Source organism: Vipera berus (genome assembly GCF_964194415.1).
Source record: "Vipera berus genome assembly, chromosome: 1".
Lineage (NCBI taxonomy): Eukaryota > Metazoa > Chordata > Lepidosauria > Squamata > Viperidae > Vipera > Vipera berus.
The window spans coordinates 149,307,626-149,322,329 of record NC_138202.1 but is presented as its reverse complement, the minus strand read 5'-3'; positions in this window follow the sequence as shown (position 1 = coordinate 149,322,329).

Here is a 14,704-nt window from a genome sequence, read left to right as displayed (position 1 = left end):
TAAAAATGGCCTGATATATTATGAACATCAGGTTCCATGAAACTGAAATACTGTATATAGCTTTTATTTTATGAGCAACATAATGTTCAGAAGAGTAATACTAGAATCTAAAAACTCCAATATTATGAGACACTCCTTATTTAATGTCTCTGTCAGGCTGGCATCGAATTGGCCTACAGACAGTCCAGCAATTTGCCCTCAGGCAAAGCTTCTATGAAAACTTTAAAAATTTAGGCTGCCCTTAGAAATGATTTATTGCTCAGAGTTCTAGAAGTCCAGAGACCCTACTTGTTCTCTATGTCACTTGATCCCATTGGGCATGTATATCCTGCCATCATTTAAGGCAATAGCAGCAAGAGTAACAGAGATCAGACAAGCAAACTTATTTGATTTCAACTGCTCCGATGAGACAAGACATTAAGGTACTGCTCCAGTCTAGAAATCTTCAGTTCAAGGCCTCTTGTACCTTAGAATTTTTAAGTCCATGTGCATTCCAATTGATATGTCGATTATCAGGCTTCTTCCTCCGCCTCGTCCCTTTTTTCCTCAGAAACATACTTTTCTTTCTACATCTATGCACTTTTTCTCTTTCACAAATAGAATGGAACATTCCTGTGGGATGGGGTTGTTTCTATGTACTCTGTCTTACTGTCCATATTGATTCTTCATTACAACAAAGGCATCCATCCATTGCTAACTGTTCCCAAATGCTGATATGGGCATGGTGCAAACTCAGCCTTTACATGTTGCATCCAGATGCAAGTATCTAAACCAGAGTTTTGTATCATGACGTATAGTCTCTCATTTGCTTCCTCTTGCCCATTCCCATGGATATCTGTGATAGCAAAGAACAATATACAGGCAGTTCTTGGCTTACACCTATTCATTCAGCAACCTTTAAAGTTACAAAAGTGCTGAGAAAACGCTTATATGATCTTTCCTTGAAGTTCTGGCCGTTGTAGCAACCCCACAGCCACAGGTTCACAATCTGGGTGCTTAAGTGGCTGGCCTTTGATTATGACATCATAAGGAGCCACAGCCACGTGATCACCAATTGCAACTTCTCTACCTGCTTCCCTCAAGCAAAGTCAAAGCTCTCCAGAAAAGTGTCAAGTTACTCTGATAAATCACTCCTGTTTTTCCTTCCACCAGCAGCACCCATCCCATCCACCTATGGCCTATGCTGGCCCTTTCCTGCCTTCCCCTGACTCCTGCATGACCTTTGCCAGCTGTCCCCCCCAACCTCCCCTGACTTGCACATGGCCTGTGCTAGTGGTGGGATTCAAATATGTGAACAACCGGTTCTCTGTGTGGGTGCCACTTCCGGAAATCCATTCTGGGCTTGGGCAACAAAAAATTAGCTACCGGTTCTGCCAAAGTGGTGTGAACTGGCTGAATCCCACAACTGGCCTGTGCCCTCCATGGCACTCCTATACTCCTTACCTGGGAATTTGCCCTATTAATGACACATGTGTCTTGATGTTAGAAGAGTAATTGAGACTGCTGGGATTGGCATTGCTAAGCACTACGGTCGTGTGATGTTGTCCTTCACAACTGCATCACTTAGCGATGGTAGGACCAATCACAGTTATTGTTATAACCCGAGGACTTCCTGTAGTTTGTATTTTGCTGTGTGTTATATTGATTAATATTATTAAAATAAAAATCATTTGTAAAACCAAATAATGTTGCCAAACAGGACTAGCCCTCCTTTTTTTGCAAAAGGATTTATGTCCTTTTTCTTTTATTATTTACCAATCTTCCAGATCAAATATGGCTGCTCTTTTTTTCTTCTTCTTGCTAAAGTAGTCTGCAAGATCTCAGCAATTTCCAGTTCTTTTTATAGTGAAGTATTTTGCCTGTGAGGATGATCCTCATCAAACATGACCTTTATGAAAGTTTGTATTGCTGTGCTATAAAATAAATAAGAGGAACTTGGTTTGAGATTAGCACTGGTGTCAGTCAGAGATTGCTTATGCTGTATCTGCTATACTTCAATCACAGATCAGACAATAAGGAACTCAGCACGTGGCAAAAACTTTGAAGTCAACACTTCCAAGAAACAGCTGCCTGTAGTATTAAAATGGCCTTTTTTGTACTCAGCAGAGCAAACCAAATAAATTAAAAGCTCAATAAATTCCATCTGTTAATTCATTTGGGAGAAATATTATTTGCTTGCACTTTCCAGAAAATGGAGTATTGCTTTAGTGTAAGTAAATTTCACGGGATAATCACCTATGGCATATTAAAGATAAAATTCATTCAGTTTAATTTAATAATATAAAAAGTACAGATACAGAATGTGGATAATCCACTATTCTGTGTTCAAGACCCAAATATATATTGTCAGAGGAGTCCTGTGTGAAGCATGATGCCTCTGATAGCCCCAAGAGCCATTTCTCTATGAGAGTTTGTCATGAGGGCAGCTCTGTCACCCAACAAAAATATTGTCCTTGTGAGCTGATAAATAAAAGATAGGAGTTACCTTGGTTTCCCATAAAAAGATCTTCTCATGTGAGAAGTGAGGGAGCTGAGTGGATAAAAGAAGAGAGAGTCTAAAAAAACCTGAAAGACAATTCTGGTAAGGAAAAGGAGAACTTTGATGGAGGAGATAATATCTGGCAACCAACGAAGTAATTAGTCAGAGTTGGATATTGAAGACTGATGGTTTAGTAAACAGCAATGATAGTTAGTGATCCTGAGATGCTTTGGGCAGCTGAGTTTGATTAGTTTAGGAAGAGGTTGGGTTAAGATACTCAGAAATGTATCCTGAGAAAAGTGCTGAAGACAGGATCCTGGATCATAGGAGAAGGAGCCTACAAGCAGAGATTGAGCTTCCACAAAAATGGGCACACCATCATGGTGTGGGTTGCCCCTACTCTTTTAACCTTCTTTTCCTGCCAACTGTGCCAGGCTGTTGTGAGAAAAAATGCTCACTTTAAATAAAAAACCCAAGCATTTGGACACAAATGCGATAAAATATACCTTTTGGGGAATATGCTACAATGGTCACCGGGCTTCTCACTAAGTAACAGCTGGAGAGTGATTGAATGAACCAGCTCTACAGATTACATAGGTTTGGTTTGTTACACTTCAAAAGAATAGATAAAAGGAATGTTATAAACAAAATATGATCCTTCTACTACAATGCTGTAGACAGATAAACTGTTAGAGGGATCTCAACATTACTTTTCACACTATTACTGTAGAATCTGAGCCTTCTAGATAATATCAGCATGTAAAATAAACAATATTGTCACATCCTTTCACACCACTCTAATCACACTTGGCTAAGAAGACAGTTGTCTGCTTTCTGCTATCTGTTTCCATTCCAAAGTCAGAGTACTGAACTCTAAGCTTCATGCACTGTAATACTTGCTCTAAGAAAATATAGGAGTAGAGGCTCTATATAACTGGTCAAATCTCCACAAGCAAACTGTACATGTTACTAATTTAAACAAAATGTTTTAAAGAAAGAAGAGATACTCTCAAGCAATGGCACTGTGAACTAACATCCTAACTAGTTGATTTATCAAAAAAATAAAAATAAAAAACCCCAACACTGTTATGTTTTAAGTCCAGAGAGAAAATGTCCGCCATGTAATATTGGCTTCAAATCTGGTTTGACAAATGTGTCATATCTGGTAGTCATATGGAAAACGTCTGGAAAAACAAAGGAAATGTATAGGAAAAAAGAAGAACAAATGACTTCTAATCCATACTGGAGTCAGTGTGAGGTTTCCCTTTCTTGCACTAGTTGGAAAAGGGGAAGAACCAGTCAGATTTTGCAGTGGCCATAGTTTGAACTAAGCAAAACCCCCACCCTATGCCAACCTACTAGAATCTGGACTGCAATTTCTAAAGTTGGCTTAAGAAACAGGCCAGAGCAGCATGGGAGACAATAGTTTAGGCTGCTATATAGAATTTCCCTGTGACTCTAAGGGTATGACTTATCTCTTTCTCTCTTTTTTAACCTGATGGGGAACAATAAGCATTTAAAAAGTGGTAAGAAATAAGAAGATACATGCGTATTTATTTACAACTTTGTTAATAAAGATCTCTAGTACTTTGCATTATTGTCCTGAAAAGACACATTGTTTCCATTGGCTAAATCGTTATTAATGAATAATTGCTCAGTTTGTCTTTGTTATTAATTTTGACCTTGAACATTTCCATTATTGATTATACTGGGAGCATGTTAATTGTCGCTTGTTATTGGAAACTGTCATGAGCCTTGAAGCATTATCTGGGATTCATTTCAGCTTGTGGACTTTGAGAAACTAGATAGACTTTTCTGTGAGCTCTACCATGGATCCATGTCCAAGGTGACTAGTTCCAGTAGCCAAGGGGGTACAAGTGAGATGGGAGTCAGAAGGTAGTTTAGAGCTATCTGCCTCAAAAGCACTCCTCTACATCAGGGGTGTCAAACTCACAATGTCACATGATGTGTCCCGACATATCGCAACTTTTTCCCCCATTGCCGGCAATGGGGTGGGCGCGGTTTCGCTATGATGCATCCAGCCTGTGGGCCGGCAGTTTGACACCCCTGCTCTATATAATCAGTCTCTTGAACTTAAGTGGTGGCATGGTGGCTCAGCAGTTAATACGCTGGGCTTGTTGGCTGGAAAGCCAGCAGCCCAGGTTCAAGACCCAAGCGCCATGTGACAGAGTGAGCTCCTGTCTTTGCCCCAGCTCCTGCTAACCTAGCAGTTCAAAAACATGCCTGGCTTGCTGTCAGTTCCTATGTTATGTCTGAACAGGGTTGTAGTCCTACTGAAGACACAGATCTAGCCTATTGCTAGATCAAAGGACATAACCAACAAGCCTTGCTATGGCACACTACTGCAGGTGTACCGGTTGTGGCTCTTTTTGGAATAGAAAGTCTTGGCGACAGTAACCCATGCCCTCAAAAATCTCATACTCAAATTTTAAGGTATGACCTTTGAAGACTTCTGAAAATTGCAACAGAATGCAGTGGAGCCCCTGGTAGAAGGTGAGAGCTACTATAACCATGTGACAAATGTTTTGCAGGCACTACTTGAATGAATGACTTCTGCATATCTGTAGTTCATCTAGAATAGCATTCCCTCAGAGATTTGTATGGCTCTCATCCCACAGCTGTACTGGGAGATGTTAAAAAACATTACTTCCCTGGAGTTAGGGATTTTGTTGTTGGTGATGGTGATGTTTTCAAGTGTGTTTGGTTGTTTTACTCTTCTGGAAGCTTGTTATTGTTTGATTTTTTTTCTTTGTATATTGTAAGCCACTCAGAATCCTTTGGGAATTGAGTAGTCTTCAAATCTAATAACTGCAAAACAAATTAATTTCTGACTCCAGTTCTAATGCTGTGGAAGAAGAAAAGCCTATGGAAGGAGGAAGCACAATACAGGTAGTCCTCAACTTACAAGTATTTATTTAGTGACTGAAAAAAGTGACTCATGTCCAGTTTTCACACTTACAACCATTTCAGCATCCCCATGGGCACGTGATAAAAATTTGGGTGATTGGCAACTGGCATAAATTTATGACAATTGCACTGTCCTGGGGGTCTATGGGATCACCCTTCGTAATTTTCCCAGCCAGCTTCCGAGAGCAAAGTCAATGGGGGAAGCCAGATTTGCTTAACAACTGCATCGATTAACAACCATAGCAAAAAAAGGTCATAACATGTGCAACTCACTTAACAACTGCCTTGCTTAGCAACAAAAAATTTGGACTCAATTGTTGTAGGCTACCTGCATAATAGATGCATGCCAGGATTGCTTGCTTCCTGTTCTTTAAAATGGCTCTCCCTGCTCTGACCTTGCTGTGGAGGGAAAGGATGGTGTTGAGTTTGGGGTGTAGTGAATGAAAGAGGAGATGTGGTTGTGTGGAAGAGCAGCATGGAATCAAGTTTGGTTTGATGCAGTGGTTAAGGAGCTGGCCTAGAAGTCCAGAAACTGGAAGACTATGGTTCTTTATCTGTTGCTTGAATGTTTAAATGAAGGGTCTGAATTTGCAAGATCCAAGGAAAGATTTCAAGCTGACTTTGACCAACAGAATGAAACATGCAAACCCATTTCTGGAAGACAGTTAAATATACATCAGGTATCAGCATTTGAAAATCTGAATAGCGCTAATTTACCTGCTTGTCTTTCAGGTTTTACCACATTCAGGTGAAGCTTCCTTCATCTAATTACTTGATCTTAAATAGCAGGAAAGAGAGAAGGCATCCCCTTTGATGGGAGGGTTTTTATTTCTCTCCCCCCCACCTCTCTCTCTCCTGCATTCTAATGCTGCCCTGTCTAATGGTCTATTAGAATGCAACAGCTGTCAGAGGAATTTTTTACATTTTGCTTTTGGTGTATCCACTTAGTAAAAAGGAAGAGGCTCTACAAATTTTGATCTGTGGCAGGGAGCCAGAATATAAGTCATGTACATTTCCTTCAGATTCTGCTTTGGTTCTTGAGCAATTCACTTTAGTGATACTAAAGAAGAAAAATCCATTTTAGCTTGGTAATCTGAGCTTCCAGTGATATTTCTGGGTTGATGCAATCTAAAAATATTACTGCTCAATATTTTTACTGTCCAAGATAAGTGCAGTAGCCTTTTCTAAACCATAAATCATAGCTATATAGTTTTCTTCTGTTTTCATTATCCAGCATTTGGGATTAAGACTAAATTCCTTGATTTTCCAGATCTTCTCCATGCTAGCCTTTGCAATGTGCCCAAGTAATATTCAGCATTTAATGTTAGATCCATTGTTTCCTGTTTAGTCAGTTTGGAAACTAAGGAAAATTACAGCCCTGAACTGATTCCATTTCTTTTTTTTATTGAAAAGTTTTAACATACATTTTATCTTTAACAATCCCCCCTCCCCCTCCCCTCCCCTTCCCTCCCTACCCCTCCCCCCCTCCCCCCCCCCCCCCCGACTTCCCAGAGCTAAGTACAAGGTATAAAAACAAAAAAACAATCCTGAACATCCATATGCTAACAACCATAAACTCTAAAATCTATCGCTCTCTAGCTCATATAAGATAACTACAAGCACTATTAATATTAAATATAAAAAAAGAAAAAAAGAAAAAAGAAAGGAAGACTTATTCAAATGCTACAAGAAACTTTTTAGTCCCATATTTGTTCTGGATATACTCAATCCATATTCTCCACTCCATAATATAACGTTCTTGCGAGTGATCTTTCAAATAAGCCGAGATCTTTGCCATCTCTGCCAGGTCAGAAACCTTTAAAGTCCATTCTTCTATAGTCGGCAGTTCCTCCTTCTTCCAATATTGACCTATTAAGAGTCTTGCTGCTGTAATTAGGTTCAACATCAACTTAGTGTCCACAACAGTAGCATCTGTAATTATGCCCAACAAAAAAAATTGCGGACAAAACTTTATCCTTTGCTTGAAATTCTTCTGCATATTCCACCAAATTTTTATCCAAAAAGCCTTAACCTTTTTACAAGTCCACCATATGTGAAAATATGTTGCATCTTCGTCACCACACCTCCAGCATTTGGGCTGATAATTCGGATACATACTTGCAAGCTTTTTAGGATCTAAATGCCATCTATAAAACATTTTATAAAAGTTCTCTCTTAAATTTTGAGCTTGTGTAAATTTTACGTTCCTCACCCAGATCTTTTCCCACGTGTCCATTGTAATAACTTCTTGGATGTTTTGGGCCCATTTTATCATACAATCTTTAACAAGTTCTGTTTCTGAGTCAATTTCTATCAATGCAAGATATATCCGTTTGATATGTGCTGGACCCTGATTTCTAATTTGCTTTATCAGATTTTCATCAGTCATTGTAAAACCAGTTTTCTGATCTTCTTTCCACCTGGCCCGTAGCTGAATATATTGAAACCAAGTTTGAACAATCTTCTCATCTCGCAAGAGGCTGTACGGTTTCAGACACCAGACATTTCTTTCCAGACTTAAAATCTCCTTATACGTAGTCACATCATGTTTAAAACCAACATTTATATTTTCTATTGCGTGTTTTGGGATTGCCCACAATGGTATCTTACAATCTAACTTATGTCTATACTTCTTCCAGACTCTCAACAATGCCTGTCTTAAAATATGCACTTTAAACACATTATCAACCTTCTTATCATACAACAAATATGCATGCCAGCCAAATAACAAGTCGTGGCCCTCAAGATTTAATAATCTCTCTTGTGTCAAATTAATCCAATCACTTATTCCTGCTAACGCAGCAGCTTCATAATATAATTTAAGATTGGGCATTTTAAGACCACCTCTTTCACGAGTATCCTGCATAATCTTAAGTTTAACTCGTGGCCTTTTCCCTGCCCAAACAAATTTATTGATACCTCGCTGCCATTCCTCCAGATTAGAATCTTTCTTAAGAACCGGTATCATTTGAAATAAGAATAAAAATTTAGGCAGGACATTCATTTTCACTGCTGCGATTCTTCCCAACAAAGACAATTGCAATTTTTCCCAACTCTCCATTTCTTTTTGAATTTTTCCCCATAATCTTTCATAATTATTTTTATATAACTTTGTATTAGAGGGTGACAAAAACACCCCCAAGTATTTGACCCTCTTGACAATCTCAAATCCAGTTAGTCCTTCTAAAAGAGCCCTTTGCGATACTGTCATATTTTTGGCCAGAATTTTAGTTTTTTGTGCATTAACTTTAAATCCAGAAACCTTCCCATATTGCATTATTATCTCCATCAGGTCCACAACAGAGTTCTCCGGCTGGGTCACCGTAACAACCAGATCATCTGCGAACGCTCTCAATCTATAATCCTGATCTCTAATTTGTATACCCTTAATTCTTTCCGAATTCCGTATTTTTACCAATAGCATCTCCAATGTTAACACAAATAACAAAGGCGATAACGGACACCCTTGCCTTGTGCCCTTCTCAATATTACAAGCTTCAGTCAAACTATTGTTAACTATTATTCGGGCAGTTTGTTTTTGATATAATGCCCTAATTGGTTGCAAAAATTTATCCCCAAAATTCATTTTATCTAAAACTTTCATCAAAAATTGCCAATTCAATTGATCAAAAGCTTTTTCAGCATCTAAAAAAATTAGCGCCGCAGGGATCTGGTTGTTCCTTTCCAAAAACTCTAACACATCAACTATATGCCTCACATTATTTTTCATTTGCCTACCACTAATAAACCCAGTTTGATCCCCATGAATCACCTGTTGCAGAACCCTCATCAGTCTATTAGCCAACACCTTAGCAAATATCTTATAATCTGTATTTAAAAGTGATATCGGTCTATAATTTTTTACTTGAGTAGCATCTTGATCTTCCTTCGGAATCAAAGAGATAAAAGCAGTTCTCCAAGACAGAGGCACCTTTCCCCCTCTCTGAATTATCTGGAACAGTTCCTTTAACGGCTTTACCAACTCCATTTGCAAATTTTTGTAGTAAACCGCAGTCAAACCATCCGTACCTGGTGCTTTATCCAACTTCAATTCCTTAATTGCTGTAAGAATTTCTTCTTCTGTTATCAATTGGTTAATCTCCTCTTTTTGTGCCTGCGTAAGAACCGGGATGCTAGCATTCTCCAAATATACATCAATATCTTTTTCATTAATCTTCTCCTTAGCATATAATTTAGAATAAAAGTCCAGAAAGGCTTCCTTAATAAGATCCTGTTGAAACACAACCTTTCCCTTATGTTCAATTTTATCTATATTAGAAGCCCTATGCTTTTTCCTTAGTCTATAAGCTAGCCATCTACCTGGCTTGTTAGCATTGCAAAAAGTATTATGCCTAGCAAACCGCAAATTGGTTGCCACTTGATCAGCCATTAATTTGTCAAATTGTCCTCTTAATAGCTTAATAACCTCCTTAGTCTTCACATCCAATGGGTTCAAAATCAAGGCCTTTTCTTTTTCCCTAATTTCATTCTCCAATTCTTTCCTTCTGGCTTCCAAAGTACGTCTGTGTTTATTATTCATATATATCAACACCCCTCTCATATAGGCCTTGCTAGCGTCCCAAACCATGTCCATAGAAGTATCCTTATTCATATTAATTTCAAAAAAATCCTTCATCCGCTGTTTACATTCTTCCACATTTCTCTGATTTCTAAACAAATTCTCATTTACGCGCCACGAGCGCCTATCTCTATTGTCCTTATTGATCTCTAACCAAACTGGACTATGGTCAGAAATAGCTCTTGCACAGATCTTTACCTTCTTAATCCTAGAAAAAAAGTCATTAGTCAGCAAAATAAAATCAATCCTGGAAAAAGATTGATGTCTATCAGAAAAAAAAGTATAATCCTTTTCATGCAGGTGTGTGTCACGCCAAATATCTCGCAATTCCAAATCGTCCTTCATTTCAAAAAAAGATTTAGGCAATCTGGCATGACTCGGAGCACACTTAAAGGAACCATCCTTATCCATCTGTACATCCAAAACACCATTCCAGTCCCCCATAAAAATAAACGATTTGTAATCCAATTGAGTAAGCTTTGTATGAAGTGAACTAAAAAAAATCAGCTTGTTGTTGATTAGGAGCATAAAGGTAAAGGTAAAGGTAAAGGTTCCCCCGCACATGCGTGCTAGTCGTTTCCGACTCTAGGGGCCGGTGCTCATCTCCGTTTCATAGCCGAAGAGCCAGCGCTTGTCCGAGGACGTCTCCGTGGTCATGTGGCCGGCATGACTAGACGCCAAAGGCGCATGGAACGCTGTTACCTTCCCACCGTAGTGGTCCCTATTTGTCTACTTGCATTTTTACGTGCTTTCGAACTGCTAGGTGGACAGAAGCTGGGACGAGTAACAGGCGCTCACTCTGTTACGCGGCACTCGGGATTCGACCCGCCAAACTGCCGACCTTCCGATCGACAAGCTCAGCGTCCTAACCCACTGAGCCACCGCGCCCCGATTAGGAGCATACAGTCCAACTAAAAGCGTTTTTTTGCCTTCTAGCAACAAATCTATCATAACATATCTTCCATACTTATCTGCTTCAATTAATTCCGCTGTTAAAGTACTTTTAACATAAACAACCACTCCATTTTTCTTATTCATCGCAGAGGCAACAAATTGCGTGCCCAACCTTGAGTTCGATAAATACTTTTGGTCCATAACCCTAATATGCGTTTCTTGCAAACATATAACATCAATCTTGAATTGTTTTAAATATTGAAAAACTTTCTTTCTCTTCTGTGGTGAATTTAGTCCATTAACATTCCAGGTTAGAAATTTAGTCACCATGCGTGGCACCCCGAAGCTGTTGGAGCACATCTTTAATAGCCCCTCTGTCTCTTTTGGGCCGTGCTCCTCCCACTGCTTCACTGTAAGTACACTTTGAAAGTTCCATAACCTTCTGCTGGTCTTGCTCTTTTATTTGTTTTGCTCGTTTTAAAGCGGCACGCGTCACCCTCTGCTCTCCAGCAACAGCCGACGGGGCTATAATTTGATCCCCTCCAGCACCATTCTCCTCTGTCTGTCCACCTTCGGCCTCTTGAGGTTTCCCTTCTCCAAATCCCTTTGCAGCTTCCAGAAGTGGTAGAGGGGTTGCTTTTAAAACATTATTGTAGAAATCACGCGCCTGTGTCACAGTAACCAGACGATATCTTTTACCTTCATGCATCACCACCAATCCGACAGGGATCTCCAAATGCAGCAAAATTTAGCTACCAGTTCTACTGAACCGGTGTGAACTGGCTGAATCCCATCACTGATATAATGTTCTCTTTCAGGCCAAAACTACAATCTGAGTTGAGTGGCAAGAGTTTAAAAGCCAGCAACGAGAGGCAGCAGAATGGCAGGTGCAAATAGACATGCTTTGAGCAACATTTATAAGCAAGCAAAGTTTTGCCTGAGCATGTCCAAAGTCAACTCATACTATTTCGGGTAATCTAGGGGGGAAAAAAACAGACGTTTGGGCATCCCAGAGATTAGTCACAGCAGCTACAGCAAGATCATACAGCCCAAGGTTAAGGAAGAAAACAAGATTCAGGAACTCAAAAGCACATTATCCTAGGTTTGATGTACTGTAGTTGTTTCCAATAAAGAAGGTGAGCATTGGAGATGCTCTAAATACAGGCTGGCTGTAGGCACGGCTCAGTTCTGGCATTGAAAGTTTTGTTTCTCAAGAAGCTAAACAAAGTACTTCTGCTCCACTTTTGGCATTTCCAATACGTTCTTGGGCTGGGTGACTAGTCAGAATTAGGATCTCAATCAGCTGATTCATCTTTACATCTATTCTGAGTGATTGCTGGGTGTTAATTGCTCCATGAAACTTGAGGCTGACCATCTGCTGGTGCAGTCTCCTCCACCTCTGAGTCCTTCCAATCAAAGGACAATTTTTTTTACTGTTTTAATTGCCATGAGCTATGCAGAGTCATATATCTGAGATGAGCAGCTATATAAATTGAATTTTCTTTTTACAAAAAGCATGGATGAATGGAGATTTGATATGGCTTTCCATTCCTAGTTTCACTGTTATGAGTACACTATGGTATTCATACTGTATTGGTAATGAGCTAGTAAAAATCAAATTGAGCTAATGGAGCTTAGTTACTTGGCCCCAATTAATTCTGCTTTATTCATATTTCACTTTTCGACCTACCTTCTACCCTTAGGCTGCCAATGAGTTGCCTGTTTTGGGGAATGAGTACAGATAATGTTGCAAGCATTTGTGATTCTGATTAAAAGTTAACCTACTAATATTTCAATCCTATGCCTGTATTACTGCCTTTAATGCTCACAGAGTTGCAAATATAGATTACAGATCTTTTTAAAGCACTGGTGTCAAACTCGCTGCATCACATGATGTGTCATGATGTATCGTGACTTTTTTCACATTGCTGGAGTTGGGGTGAGCGCGGCCTCCCCATGATGCAACTGGCCCACAGGCTGGCAGTTTGACACCCCTGTTTTAAAGTTACACCATTTTCAAAGAAGAGTCATTCTTCCAAAAATGTTAGCAGCACTTCTGTGGGTGAAATCCATTGAAACCTTGCTCCAGATTTTTGAATTATTTCAGCTGGGTGCAAGAGCAGAGCTTATTTATTTCTGTCTCAGCTGTTGTATATCAAAAACAGCTGAACTAGTTTTTTTCTCTGAAACCCTGCTGCTTAATGTAGCATTGATGGCTTTGCAGCTACCCTTGATTTGAAGAACTTGGATTGGAACTGGATTCAAGCAATTGTTGATTTTCTTTTTTATTGGAATATGAGTGAGGACAGTGAATAGGACAGCTCTGGTGGGGCACTGATTAAATAAAATATGTTGCTTCCTTTTCTGACTGTTTGGTGTCCATAGAGGTGCAAGTGATCATGAATCATTGTCAAACAGCTATCCAGTTGTCATATTTAAGGCTATAAAGAGATCACTCAAGGCCAAAATAAAAGGTACCTCCTACCCCAGCTCTGTATACCATGTAGATGGTGCATATTAAATATACCATTCAGTATGTACTATCAGTGATTATGTTAGTAATTATCACCCAGTAAAACAAATGTATAATGTTTCACCCAGTGAAATGTTTCATCTAGTCAAACAAATTACACACTTTTGATTTAGTGGGGAGAACCTTCTCTTGATGTTCATCTTAATCTAATGCAAATCAATACTCCAATGTATCCAAGTATCTAGTGGCTCTCAGATATCGTTCTCTTAATTAAAGTATTGATTTCATCTGACTTACTTTAATGGAATGGGAGAGGGTTATTTACCAACTTCAAGGCATCACAAATCATCACAGGATTTACAAACTTTACTTAAGATAGCTGAGATTAAAGACAGAAATTATTTAAGGTTTCTTGTAGTAAGTGTTCAGACATTGGAAGTTTTGGGGCCACTTTTATAACCCATAAATACATTTGGTATTTAAGAATTGATTGTGTATATAGTCACAAAATAGCTATATGACAATGGACAGCCATAAAATACTCGTTTACCAGAAAGCAAATTAGCTCCCTTAGTGTGCACTATCACAGAGGGATTTTATTGGAGTCCTAAGGAATTGTTGCAAATAATTATAAATTACCCAATTTAATTTAGCAGGGAAAATCTTCTCCTGATATTCATCAGAGGGATAGAATCAAGATCACGTGAAGTACTAATACCACTTTATAATGCCTTGGTAAGGCCACACTTGGAATACTGCATCCAGTTTTGGTCACCACGATTTAAAAAATATGTTGAGACTCTAGAAAGAGTACAGAGAAGAACAACAAAGATGATTAGGGGACTGGAGGCTAAAACATATAAGAAACAGTTGCTGGAATTAAGTATGTCTAGTTTAATGAAGAGAAGAATGAGGGGGGACATGATAGCAGTGTTCCAATATCTCAGGGGCTGCCACAAAGAATAGGCAGTCAAACTATTCTCCAAAGCGCCCGAAGGCAGGACAAGAAGCAACGGATGGAAATTAATCAAGGAGAGAAGCAACCTAGAACTAAGGAGAAACTTCCTGACAGTTAGAACAATTAACCAGTGGAACAACCTGCCTAAAGAAGCTGTGAATGCTCCAACACTGGAAGTTTTTAAGAAGAGACTGGACAGCCATTTTTCTGAAATGGTATAGGGTTTCCTGCCTGAGCAGGGAGTTGGACTAGATGACCTCCAAGGTCCCTTCCAACTTTACTATTATGATTATTGTTATATACTGGGTTCGTTGCTTGATTGTCGAGACGAGGCAAGTGAGTTCAGCAAGAATCATTCTTTATTTGCTTATAGGAACTGAACTGAGAAACAGG